Here is a 14108-nt window from a genome sequence, read left to right as displayed (position 1 = left end):
TTTTCTAAAAACATTTTTCATTGGGACAAAAAGTGAGGTGAAATCTTCTGAAGAGGAGCGCAGGCAGCAAAACAAATGTCACAGGGGTGATAACCCTTCCCTATGTTTTCCAAAAAGCTTAAAATAGATTTTTTGGCTGGAGCTAAACACGTTCAAAATGTACCAGTTCAAAATTACAAACAGATTCTACTTAATAACAAACCTACAGTCCCTGTCTTGTTTGCACCGCCTGTATACTGCTGTTCAGAATATAAAGGGCCTTTCCTTTTTTTAATTTGGGTGCGGGGTTCCCCTTAATATCCATACAGGACCCAAAGGGCCTGGTAATGGACTGGAGACAAACCCATGCCGTTTGTCTCATTGATTTTCATCCATTGCCAGGACCCGACATTACATTAAAGCGACAAGCAGTTTAAATGACTTTTTTTGCTTTAAAAATGTCATTTTGTGCAGGGACTGTTCTAAGCACGGGAAACACGCGCCACTTTACAGGCATACTATAGACACCCCCAGGTACAATATTTAAAGGAATATTTAACTTTTTTTTTTTTTTTTACTTTAAGCATCATTAAAATCACTGCTCTCGAAAAAACGTCCGTTTTTAAAAGTTTTTTTTGCATTGATACATGTCCCCTGGGGCAGGACCCGGGTCCCCAAACCCTTTTTAGGACAATACCATGCAAATTAGCCTTTAAAATTAGCACTTTTGATTTTGACTGTTCGAGTCCCATAGACGTCAATGGGGTTCTAATGTTCGTGCGAATTTTCGGTCCGTTCGCAGGTTCTGGTGCGAACCGAACCAGGGGGCGTTCGGCTCATCCCTAGTCAGGAGTATGAATTGTACAACAAAGTGCATATTATGCAAGGCTCAGGAGTGCGTAATACACAGAGTGCAGGGTTCAGGAGAGCAAATCGTACAGGATGCAGGGTTCAGGAATGCATAAACCTCCAAAGTACAGTGCAATATGTAAATGCTAATAATTTAATCTACTGTGCAAAATCACCAAAATACAGTATTCCTCCATGTCACAGACTTTGGGCTGCAGGAGAACCATTCCCTGGAGAACTCTGTGTTTTAGTGTATTCTTAAGTTATCCAGACAGCGCTGGTCACTAATTGCATTTGGCTTCTTATGCATGAGGTATCCCCTTGGGGGAGCTGGACTGATAAAAGGATTAGCTCTACTGTCTAAGGTGACTATTGTCTGAGATCATGGAAGAAGCCCTTATCTTATAGTTTTCTGTATAAATTCAGTGTGTTTCTAAAATAAAGCAGTTCTTATTCTGGTGTACTCCAAGACTGGTGTGGTCTGGTTCTTAGGGTTACTATAGACAGATCCACTGGTCTTGTGTTTCAGAACTTGGGAAGCAGCTTCTTGGCGGAAATACCCAATAGGGTGTCCAGAGTCCGTCACACTCAAAATCTCAAAATCTCCTATGTGTGTAACAAACAACATTAACAATACATAAATATGAATAATCACTAGATGTATTATATACAGCAGTGTTTCTCAACCTTTTTACAGTTGGGGTGCCCTTGAAAAGTACTTTCAGTCTTGAGGCACCCAAGGCTTGGTTCACGTTACTGTGTGTCACAGAACATACACGTGCAATTCTTAATGGTACCCCACACATTGGCAAACATGGGGTGCTTTTGGTGCGGCACAATTTTAAAAAACGAGTCAGGGACTTCTTTACTTGCATCTCTGCGGGTAGGGAAGCCCATTGAAATGAATAGGCTGCCCTACACGCAGCATGCATCCACACAGACGGACACATGTACACACACACACATCCGGACACATGTATACATGCACACATACAGACACAGACACATGTGCACACACACATACAAACAAATGTACAAACACACACACATCTGCACACACATACAGACACATGTGCACACACACACTCATGTACACACATACAGACACATATGTACATACAGACACACATGTACACAAATACACACACATACACATGTACATACACATATGCACATAGACACACACATGTACACACACAGACACATGAACACACATGTACACACATAGACAAATGTACACACATACACACACACAGACACATGTACACACATACACACACATGTACATGTAGACACACACGCACATCTAGACACACGCACATGTAGGCACACACATGTACACACATACACAAACACACACACACGTACACACACACAGACACACATATACAGTCCTTTAAAACGATCTAGTACAATAGCTTTCCTCATTCAGCCGGGTACTACACTGTAGGAGGAAGCAGAGAGCGCAGCACACTTCCCCTTCCTTTACTTTCACTTTGCTGAAGCTGACAGGGCTCCTTCACAGTGCCGATGTATAGTTTGGCAGGGGAATGGGAGATCGGGCTCATCTGACAGCCCTTCTCTCTCCCATGATTCTGTGGCACACCTGATGACCTCTGGCAGTACCCTAGTGTGCCGCGGCACACCGGTTAAGAAAGGCAGATATACAGTATAAGTAATTGATATGAAACTCAAATCCTCAAAAACAACACAGTCCACAATCTTCTTTATAAATTGCTTGTTCTTATTGTGATATTATATGCATCCATTTACATGTGTGCTTTCCGTGCATAATCCAAAAAAAAAACAAAAAACAGGTGTTCCACCCATGCTATCCACCGCCTCTCATTAGAGCCTCTTACCTCTATGTGAGACCTCCACGAGGGTAAGGTCAAACAGCACTTTCTCAGTGATCTGGGTCACAGTCCTCCAGGATCCCTCCAATGCGTCCAGAAATATGCCTACATTCCACTTTGTCCGGACTCCAGCCAATTCACCAAAAAGCAATATAACTCTCATAGTGTAGCATTAAAACAAACTTAGCTTAATTGAAAAAGAAAAAAAAAAACTACTCACAAATAAAGTGCACTATCCTATCCAGTGCACAAGACAGTATCGCCTTTTTAAGATATAAAACACATTGCCCCCTTAAGAAAAGATACCGGTGTAAGTATATGCATAGAAGGCCTACTTCCTGACATGTTTCATCATGGAACCAATGACTTCCTCATAGGTCACATAGGAAGTTTTTTTTTCCTTTTTAATAAAGCTAAGATTGGACGGAGTGACAGACTGGCAGATTTATATATTAAATCTAGTGATTATTTACATTTTATGTATTGTTAATGTTGTTTGATGCACATACGAGATTTTGAGGAATATTGTATTTTGGTAATTTGGCACAGTAGGATCAAATTATTAGTATTTACTTGTTGCGCTGTAATTTGGAAGTTTATAGATTTTATGAGGTGTGGGAACGCATGGCAGTGGCAAGCTGCAACATAACAATTTTATTATATATATATAAATATCAACACAGAAAAAGTCCAATGGACTCGAGCAGCGCTTATAAATCAAATTGATGCATGAATAATGAGCAATCTAAAATATAATATAATAAAAATTCCTACATTAAAATGCATAAATCAATTAAAGTCAATAAGATCAAATGTAATCAATATAATTCACACATTCATTGATAAACGAGAAAAATCCTTGGGAATGAAACTCCTTTTAGAAGGAAACAGTCTTCTGCAGCACCGTTCTCAAAGAGAGTGGCTGTTACCAGAAAGAACAAAGTCCAGACACCATACGTGCTCGAGTGAAGAAAGGGGGGGGGGGTGCGAGAAAACCCCCTTTTAGTAAAACTCTTACCAGGCAAATACTTGATCTCAGCATGTATGTTATCCAAAACAGTAGAAATCCAAACCGATATCCTCCTTCCCTTATCAGGACATGGAACGTAACTCAGGTCATTCGATTGCATAGGAAAGAGAAGGATCGGACATAGCGTAATCTCGTTTATATCAAATTTTATTGTAAAAAACACACACAGAAGAGGGGAAGAACCCCCTTTCAGATGTACACTTACAAGAATGTGCACATAATAAGCAGTATTCACAGAAAAGCATCAGACTAAGCGCATGTTCCACAGCGTCTCCTACTGCCCTCAATGGATATCTTCCACGGGAGTCAGAGCTGTCTTTCCCTGAATTAGCTGATGGATCTACGTCGTGTGGCTCCACCCTGACGCGTTTCATCACTCATGACATCATCTGAGCTCAGATGATGTTATGATCTCATGCTCAGATGATGTCATGAGTGACGAAACACGTCAGGGTGGAGCCACATGACGTGGCTCCATCAGCTAATTCAGGGAAAGACAGCTCTGACTTCCGTGGAAGATATCCGTTGAGGGCAGCAGGAGACGCTGTGGAACCTGCTCTTAGTCTGATGCTTTTCTGTGAATACTGCTTATTATTTGCACATTCTTGTAAGTGTACATCTGAAACGGGGTTCTTCCCCTCTTCTGTGTGTGTTTTTTGCAATAAAATTGATATAAACGAGATTACGCTATGTCCGATCCTTCTCTTTCCTATGCAATCGAATGACCTGAGTTACGTTCCATGTCCGGAAAAGGGAAGGAGGATATCGGTTTTGATTTCTACCGTTTTGGATAACATACATGCTGAGATCAAGTATTTGTCTGGTAAGAGTTTTACTAAAAGGAGGTTTTCTCGCACCCCCCCCCTCTCTTCACTCGAGCACGTATCCTTTCCTTCTAAAAGGAGTTTCATTCCCAAGGATTTTTCTCAATGAATGTGTGAATTATATTGATTACATTTGATCTTATTGATTTTAATTGATTTATGCATTTTAATGTAGGAATTTTTATTATATTATATTTTAGATTGCTCATTATTCATGCATCAATTCATGCATCAATTTGATTTATAAGCGCTGCTCGAGTCCATTGGACTTTTCTGTGCCATTCAGTTTGGCTAGTAACAATTATATTGGCTTCAGATAAATTAATTCCCCATAAAAGCGCTTGTTGTATAAAGAGACATTAGGCCTCGTCTCATTTACATTATATTAATATATATAAATATGCACTCCTTACTGGCCACTTTATTAGGTACACCTTGCTAGTACCGTGTTGGTCCCCCTTTTGCCTTTAGAACGGGCTTAATCCTTCGTGGCATAGATACAACAAGGTGTTGGAAACAATCCTCAGAGATTTTGGTCCATATTGACATGATAGCATCACACAGCTACTGCAGATTTGTCGGCTTCACATCCATGATGCAAATCTCCCGTTCCACCACATTCCAAGGGTGCTCTATTGGATTGAGATCTGGTGACTGTGGAGGCCATTGAAGTACAGTGAACTCATTATCATGTTCAAGAAACCAGTGGTGAGATAATTTGAGCTTTGTACATGGTGCATTATCCTGCTGGAAGGAGCCATCAGAAGATGGGTACACTGTAGTCATAAAGGGATGGATGTGGGATAAAGGGATGGAGATGGTCTTCTGCTGCTGTAGCCCATCTGCTTTAACGTTCGATGTGTTGTGCGTTCAGAGATGGTATTCTGCATACCTTGGTTGTAACGAGTTACTGTTGTCTAAGGGCTCATTCAAACTGCAGTGATATGTGCTGCAATGCATGCAACAATTGAACAGACAATTTTTTATAACAGTGCAGTGCTGCTATGCACAGGACAGTATGTTTTGTGCTGTACTGCAGTGCACCTGTGACTTGGAGGTTAGTTAGGGTGCTTACACAATGAATGGCACTGCAGTACACCAAGACATGTAACACAGCACAATGGCGTGAACGGGCCCTTAAAGTGGAAGTAAAGGCTAACTGTGGGTGTTGCTAAAAAAAATTTGCCTACCCCCTCCTTCTACCTACTTGCACATCCTTTATAAAAGAGATCAGTGGAAATACCTTTTTTAATCCTCTCTGGTGCAGTCATGTATTTCCACTGCTATCTTTTATAAAGGGTATGCAGCATAAGTAGGAGGAAGGAAAGCAACATTTTTAACAACACTAAACAAAACCTATAATTAGCCATTACTGCCACTTTAACATATATTTAGATGTACTGTATATCTTATGCATTTAAAAGTTGGCACACGCTTACACATATTTTGTATGCATTCAAAACTAATGATGAAAGCTAAAATCTGTCCATTTCATATTATTTTCAGCCCATAATATTATGATTCCTATCAGTCTTCTCTCATGTGAATCCACAGACAGTGAGATCACACATAATTATTCCTTCAATAGCTTTGTGCAGCGTCTCTGAAAATTTTAATGCAAGTTTCCAAATGGAACAGTCTAGTGAAACACTATAGTTGTCAATGGAAATGGGAAGCCTGCTGTGTTTTTCATCAAGTCTCTTTGCTGCCAGCAGATTATTTGTACATCCGAATCAAGCTAAGCACTGGCTTGCTTCATGTGACTGGTGGTGACATTATTCCTGAGCTGGAGTGGTAGACAGAGGTTGTATGTGGCTACAGTCTCGGGCCTTTGTCCTCCCGCCAACACCAAAGTAAAGCCAGTTTCTGTTGGCTGGAGACCTTCTAACCATCCTGATTAGAAACTGGACAGGTTCCCTTTAGTTCACATCACATATCCATTTCTCTGCTAAGATAAACAAACTCTTTCTACTAAACTGAAAAAAAAATCTAGTTACCATTAAAGGAGACCTATCATTATCCACTAAAGCCAAAGCTGCATTTGCTTTTTACTGCACCATTTTAAAGTGGAACTACACTGCATCTGAACAACACAAACCAAAAAAAAAATTTATTTCATGTGATATGGGAAAGTTCCCCAGGGGGCTTTAAAGCAGCAATACAAGCAAATTCAATTGTATAAAAATATTTTATTTGAGAATATATGAAGGTCAATGGCATGTTGCCATTAAAAATGTAGACTCTGGTAGGGGATAACAAAAATATTTCACATTCCAGAAATGCAAACACAAAACCAAAATGACAGCATCGCATATCATAGGTCTGTAGTGATGATGCACTGACGCGTTTCGACCATTGTGGTCTTCTTCAGGGGCTTGGTTTGCTATAAAGAGATATATTTAGTATCTCAAAAAAATGTCAAATAGCAGAGAAGATATTCCAACATATATTCAATTACATATATACAAGGTATAATTACTGCTGAAAGCCTTGTATATATGTAATTGAATATATGTTGGAATGTTGCTTGTATTGCTGCTATAAAGCCCCCTGGGGGAACTTTCACATTATTTGTTTTGGGGTGTGCAGCCTTTATATCTCCCCTATATGTGTCTTTCCCATGCACTATTTATTTCATTTTTAATATTCAAAGCAAACATCCCCATCCATCCATGTCTCCATGTTTGTTTATGCTGAAAAAACACCTTGAAAAACATTTCCCTAGCATTTCTGGGTATGACCATATTGAGTAAGGGCTGATGATTCATGTAGCATTAACTTTCTGGAATCCATCTGTTCTTAGCTCATACATGCAGGAAGGAGGGTGTGCTTAGCTGAGAAAACCCCCTCTCCCCTCTTGAAGACCCCTGGGATATATGACATAGTTTGGCAAGGCCTGGAAACCAGAAAGTGACTGAAGAATTTTTTTAAAAAAAGGATAAAAACAAATAAATATAATATACCTTCCTATTTATTTACTAATGCTAGCAGCATGTGAGCAGGGACAGGTCAAGGTGACAGGATGGTCATCATAATCTCCATGTTTCCCTCCTCGTTGGGCCTTGGGCACTATTGCAAGGGTCACATGAGAGGCTTACGCTGGGGTGGGTTCTTATGGGCTACACTAGCAACTTTGTAAAGGGTGACTGCCATACACATGGGGTACCTTTACTTGAACTACGCTCATGACCCAGACAGTTGACTACACATGAACAAACTAGTAAACTCTTCTGATGTATTAAGCATTACCACCGTTACTTGTGCATTTAGGAGGGACATGCAGAGCAAATGCCTTCTACACCTGTTCAGTGTATCTCCGCTACCTCACTCCCAGTAACTGTATGGGGTCCCGCCATGCACCTAGCGTGGACTCCATGCGTACACTTCACTTAACTCTTTCTCTTCCGAACCTGTGTACAGGATGAGGGCCCCGGCGGTGCAAATCTTCTTCCATTGATATGGGAGATGAATCACGGCCAAAGGAGTGCCGACAACCTCTCCCTCATTGCAAGAGGCAATTTCACTTGCCAAATGTACATGCTTAATGACTGGCTGCTAGGGAGACCTTTGTTTAACTTGGTAAGGAATGGTATCTTCACACTGTATGAACTCTTGTACTGTTGTTTTCATACCCCAAAGTACTTAGTGACCCGAGCTGTAGACTATGTGTGCCGATTATTTGCTTTGCACCCCTTTAGTAACTTCAGAGCAGGGAAAATAAAAGTTTTAAGCATTTTTCTTGAAGAATAAGTTAACATAATGACAGAAACAATTGACAGTTCAAGATAAAGTGTAAACATTCCTTAACATCCTTAGTCCCTAACTACAGGCTTGTAGCTGCCTCAGCATACCTGCTCAACTGAAGTCCAATATTGGTTGACTCCGTGTCTTAAATTTAGCTCCGGCTTCTGCAGGACACAAGCCTTCCAGACTCTGGCAACAGCATCAGGCAGAGCACCCCTCTCTTTGTGTGTGGAAATCCCTCCCAGGATCTGAGCCCTCGTCCCTTTTATAGCTTACAGAACTGGAAGGTCGGACCCAAGAAAACCAGCCATTAAAAACCGGGGAGTTGCAGTTAACCCTCAACTTCCTGCTGGGGCAGCAGTAACCTCTACCTGCCTACAAACATAAGGATTAAAAATAGTTCATGTTGATTTAAAGAGTGAAGTTCTGCTTTAAAGTTGTACATGGTCTGTACTGGGCTCATGGACTTCCATTCTTGATCACTGTTATAACTGATCTGTTGCTACAGAAGTTCATAGAGAAATTGAAGTCAACACATAAAGAAAAAGGGTATAAATGAAGAAACAAATACATAAAGAGGAATACATTATTCAAATAATAAAATAAAAATATCTATGTCCCCAATAAAGGTGAACGCCGGGCCAACTGCTAAATATATCAACAGATGAAATACATAAAAAGATGTTACTGTACCTGTCAAAGGATTTGCATTCCTGTTGATACAGTCCTGAGATTTACACAGCTCGACAATGCAGCACAGCCCTGTCTGGCAGGGCAGAAGACTTGATTTTTCTCTTTTACAGTTAGTTAACACTTACAGGTCTTGTTCCACCCCCAGCCTATAACTGGAGAGGCAAAAGTTACTGCAAGAAGAAGTCTCACATGCACTTCTCATTGGTCAGCATAGTCATGCGGCTGCACTGACCAATAGGTGCTTGCCACTATATAAGCATTGCTCACTTTGGGGCTGTTTATTGTGGTGTATGATGTACAGACCATTACACTGAGAACAAATGGCATCACGGCCGTCATGTGCAGTGGCATCCAGAGGGGTGGCCGGGATGTAGGCAGGGGCAGACCACCGTCTCCACTGCAGGCGGCGCTCAACCGCAGCAGCAAAAGTGGAGAGGAATTTAAGAGGAACATACTTCCTCTATGGTTTCTAGAGTAATTGGGGAAGCTATCCAATTGAATGCTGCCGCCCCATGTGACTCTAGCAGCCATCTTGGGTCAGGCAGAGCCTCTTTAAGGCCATGGCTCCCAAGCTGACAGGCATTTCGCATGTGGGTAGTGTAGGGATAGATCGAGAGGTTCCAGATGAGTAGGGAAAGGATAGGCATACACCATCTTCTAAAGACTTCCCCATTTGGGCTCGGACTGGCCAGGCTGCATTTTGCTCCTCAAGACAGATGCTGTCGGCACATCTGAGACCTGCTCTGCTACACACTACTGTTATATGTCATGAGCATTCCCGGTCAGGTGCCTTCCTGCTGGGTTTGTTGTGAATTACTGGATTCTGCATTAGTAGAAGTTCCGTTCTCTGCAACTGGACTCTTTGTGTTTACTGCCACTGCACTATGCTGCACCTCCCCAGACAGCTTAAAGTTAGCTCACTTTTTCATTTTTCATGAAACACATCCTTTAAAGTGGTTGTAAACCTACTTTGAGAAAAAAAACAAAAAACTAACACCTGCAAGACAAAGGCATAATGAGCTAGTATGCATAGCATACTAGCTCATTATGTAATACTCACCTGGGATCGAAGCCCTCACTGCAGTGCCTCTACACAGCACCGGCCGGCGACATTACTCCCGGGGTTACTTCCGGGTATCGCGATTCCGGCGCTGTGATTGGCATGTGCGGGAGCCGCCGGCAACAGCACACTCACTGAAGCAAACCGCGCGTACGTGTTATTGCTTCAGTTTGCTTCAGTGCGCATGTGCCGATGACTTCGGCACATGCAAATACAGGGGATATCTCCTAAACCGTGCAGGTTTAGAAGATATCCTGGGTAGCTACAGGTAAGCCTTATTATAGGCTTACCTGTAGCAAAAAGTGGTCTGTAAGGGTTTACAACCACTTTAATGTGCACATCAATATCTGAAATGCTACATGTGAATTATACTTAGACTTTAATAGAACCTCTTTATCACTAAACCATTTTTTGTAACTTGCCTAAACTGGACGAAATACATAGATGACTTTTAGTGGGAAATCTTGACCAGCTCTTATATAATGCTAAATGTTCTGGAATGTGTGAAGTTATGTATTGAAAATGGTTACTTTTGATTTGGCAGTAGCAGCAATACAATATGATTTGTGTAGTATATCTTGAAAGCACAGAAGGAACAGTAATGATCACCTGCAGCTCCAATGGAATTCTCAGTGAGGTGCCACCAACTGACTATGTAAGTTGAATTTAATGTTTAACTCTACTCTTCTTCACATATTTAACAGATTTATTATTTTGAAGGCAAGAGAGAAAATAACAGCTATAAATAGTATATATTGCCTCTCTTGTAGTTTCATTTGTTATGGCAGTAAAAGACTGTTGAAGTATCCTTTGTGCCCAGTGGGAAATTCACATTTCTCTGGTTTCCATGCTGGCTTTCTGAAACAATCTCCAGTTTTATATCCAATGTAATTCCTCTATACCCAGAGGAGTGTTCACAATCAAAGCATGGTAACTATCCTCACTACTGGCCATGTCACACTAGCAATACTGTTGTTAACAGCAATTTGCCAGCAACAGCATTGCTCAGAGAGCACTCACCTCCTCCTATGGTGTTACTACTTTGCTGGTTGAAACTCTGTGAAATCTCACCCTACATCAAGGCAGCAATGACTGTGTCACAGCTCACAGGTTTGGCCAGTGGGGTGACACCGTAGGAATAGATGAGTGGCCTCCTAACAATCTTGTCACTGCTGCTAATAATTGGATTGCTAGTGTTATATGCCTATAAAGCGGTAGTAAACTGAAAAAAAAAAAAAACTTTTCTGCTGTAAGGCAATGTTATAATGTGCTAGTATGCATTGCATGAAACTTACCCTAAAATGAAGCCCTCCAGCGGTGGGCTGTCACCGCTGACAGGGCTTCCATCATTACCTGGTCTTCCTTCCAGGATCGCGGGCTGTGGTCCTTTGAATGGATGAGCTGCGATGACATCAGTACCTCCCATGCATGCAGGAGTCATGTTTTACAGCACAGAGCTCTAAAGGAACAGCACAGGTTTTTACCGTTCTCTTAGAGCGCATGCACCGGTGACATCACTGGCTGCTACAAAAGTAAATATCTCCTAAATTGTGCACTTTTAGGAGATATTTACTGTACCTACAGGTAAGCCTAATTATAGGCTTACCTGTAGGTAAAAGATACACAAATGTACTTAAAGCGTGTAGTATGGCCCCCTAAGGGACTGTTTTGAATTACCTGCTCATCTGCACGGCCATGACCTGACACTCTGGGCTCGGACATCCTTGTATCACTGTAGAGCAATAAATCAGACAACTCTGTGTATTTATGTTCTGAGAATATTTACTTGAATCAATTAAAGGAGATGTTGTATTTATGTTCTGAGAATATTTACTTGAATCAATTAAAGGAGATGGTCTGTTGAGTTCTAGGCAACAGTGGCAACTAGGGATGAGCCTGATGTTGGCCTGTTTGCCGAATAGCGAACAATTTGGGGTGTTCGCTGCAAATTCTAAAGTTGAGGAACACCCTTTAAAAGTCTATGGGAGAAATCAAAAGTGCTAATTTAAAAGGCTTATATGCATGGTATTTTAACAGTGGAAGGATCTCGCGCATAAAATCTAATCACACATGGTGTAAAATTACTAATAAAGTAAATGCTAAAATTCCTGTGAAAAAAATATAATAACCATAAAATATCACAATGATCAATATATAAGTGAATCCAAAATAAAAAGTGCTGAGTGTTAAGGTATCAAAAATAAAGTTCATAAAGTGAATAAGTGAATGGCTGGATTTAGACTATAAAGCTTCATAAGCTGGCTGGAGTCCAATTCATTAGTGGGTGGGTAAACGTTCATATAGGTCTTCATGAAACAAGTCTATACCAATGGCATTAGGCTCGCAGAACTCTCACCTTAAAACCGATTAAATCTTATGTTGGGGCTGTATATTCCATCCTAGTGATGTTCAGACGTTTCCATCTGTTGATGGTGGCTTATTTCTTTGCCTTTCCGCTCCTCATATGATAAACGCACCCATTAGAGCAAATTCCACCAAGGCTCAATGGGCCCGGTGGAAAAGAAAGGGAGAAAAAGAAAGCCTCCAATGGTGTAGTATTGTGTTAAGTAAAAAAGTTTATTATCAGGCTACAAGGTGGTACATTAAAAACATTAAAACTCGCATATACAAAAGGTTTGGAGCGCCTCCTTACGTGACTTCTGGTTATCGTCTGCTCTCCGCCACGCAGGTATCCGGTAGAATCATTTGAGGTACTATTGTAGGCATGAACTATTGCAGCGATATGGTCTCCCCAATGCTGTTTCTTCTCTAATGGGAGGATTCCCAACATGTTCAACAAGGTGCGGTTTAAACGCTCAGGTTGTGGGTTCCCTTGGGAATCTTAAGGAGTAGTCTTGGATTTCTTTATCTTTAAGAGTTAACTTATTTATTTCCTAAAACTGGTACTCTCAGAATTTGGTGCAGCTGTGTATGGTAGTCAATCAGCTTCTAAACTCAGCTTGTTTAATTAAGCTTTGGCAATAAATCCTGGAAGCTGATTGGTTTCTATGCAGAAGTAAGCCTGATTTTGCACTCTCAAACTATAATAAATAAACCCCCCAGTCTTCTGATCAGTTTGCTCTCAAAGTCCCAACCTTGATCTGAATGTAGGCGCTACATTCAGGCGCTAATGGACTAAAGAACTTCTCCACTAGAGTCTTGGCCACAGTACTAGCTTGTTGATCTTTAGTGGGGAAAGCCTGAGCACATCGGATGAAATGATTTGTCACAATCAGGACATTACTCCTTCCACTCAGATCAGGTTCCAGGCACAAGAAATCAATGCACACATACTCCATTGGCCCTTGACTCTGTAGATGGCCCACTGGGGCTGCCCTGCCTGGTAAAGTTTCTCTGGATACAACTGACACAAGAGCTGCAATAGCTTTCCACCTCAGTTATCATGGATGGCCTGTAAAATCGATCCCTGACCAGCTTTAAAGTTCTATCTGGGCCTAAGTGACCATGATCATCATTGAGAGTGGTTAGCACAGTTAGACAATGTTTTTCAGGGAGGAACAGCTGGCTCACACCAGAGGGACCTCTTCGATATATGATCCCCTCTTCCAGCTTCATTCACTCCCATTCTCTTTGGCCCGTTTGATGGGGCTATTCATCAATATCTGAGGGTCTTTGGTGGACAACAATTTCCTTATTAGATTCCCTAATGGATCTTCCCGTTGATCCCATCTCATGTCCTCCTTAGTCAGCTGGAGCAGCTATTGACTGCGTACTTGGGTCAAATTACAGTAGTACTTCAGTAATCCCGCAGGGGCGACTCCCGCCGCTTCAGCCCCTATGGTGCCTCTGTGTTTATAGTCCACTCCCTGACACACAGCCTGTACTCCTTCAAGAGGTAAATGAACCCAACTCTTCTGACCATTCTGGATGCAGTGAGGCCTTCGGGGAAAGAACACCAGCGTCTCTATTTCCCAATCCTGGTCGATATTTCAGACTGAATTGAAACTCGCACAGGGTGGCTAACCGCCGATGTCCAGTGGCGTCCAGTTTGGGTAGTGGATAATAGATATGTCAGGGGGTTGTTGTCAGTCTTCACCACGAAGGTGGCCCCG

The sequence above is a fragment of the Aquarana catesbeiana genome, linkage group LG05 (genome assembly GCF_042186555.1).
Source record: "Aquarana catesbeiana isolate 2022-GZ linkage group LG05, ASM4218655v1, whole genome shotgun sequence".
Lineage (NCBI taxonomy): Eukaryota > Metazoa > Chordata > Amphibia > Anura > Ranidae > Aquarana > Aquarana catesbeiana.
The sequence above is the reverse complement of the archived record's forward strand: the minus strand, read 5'-3'. Positions refer to the sequence as shown.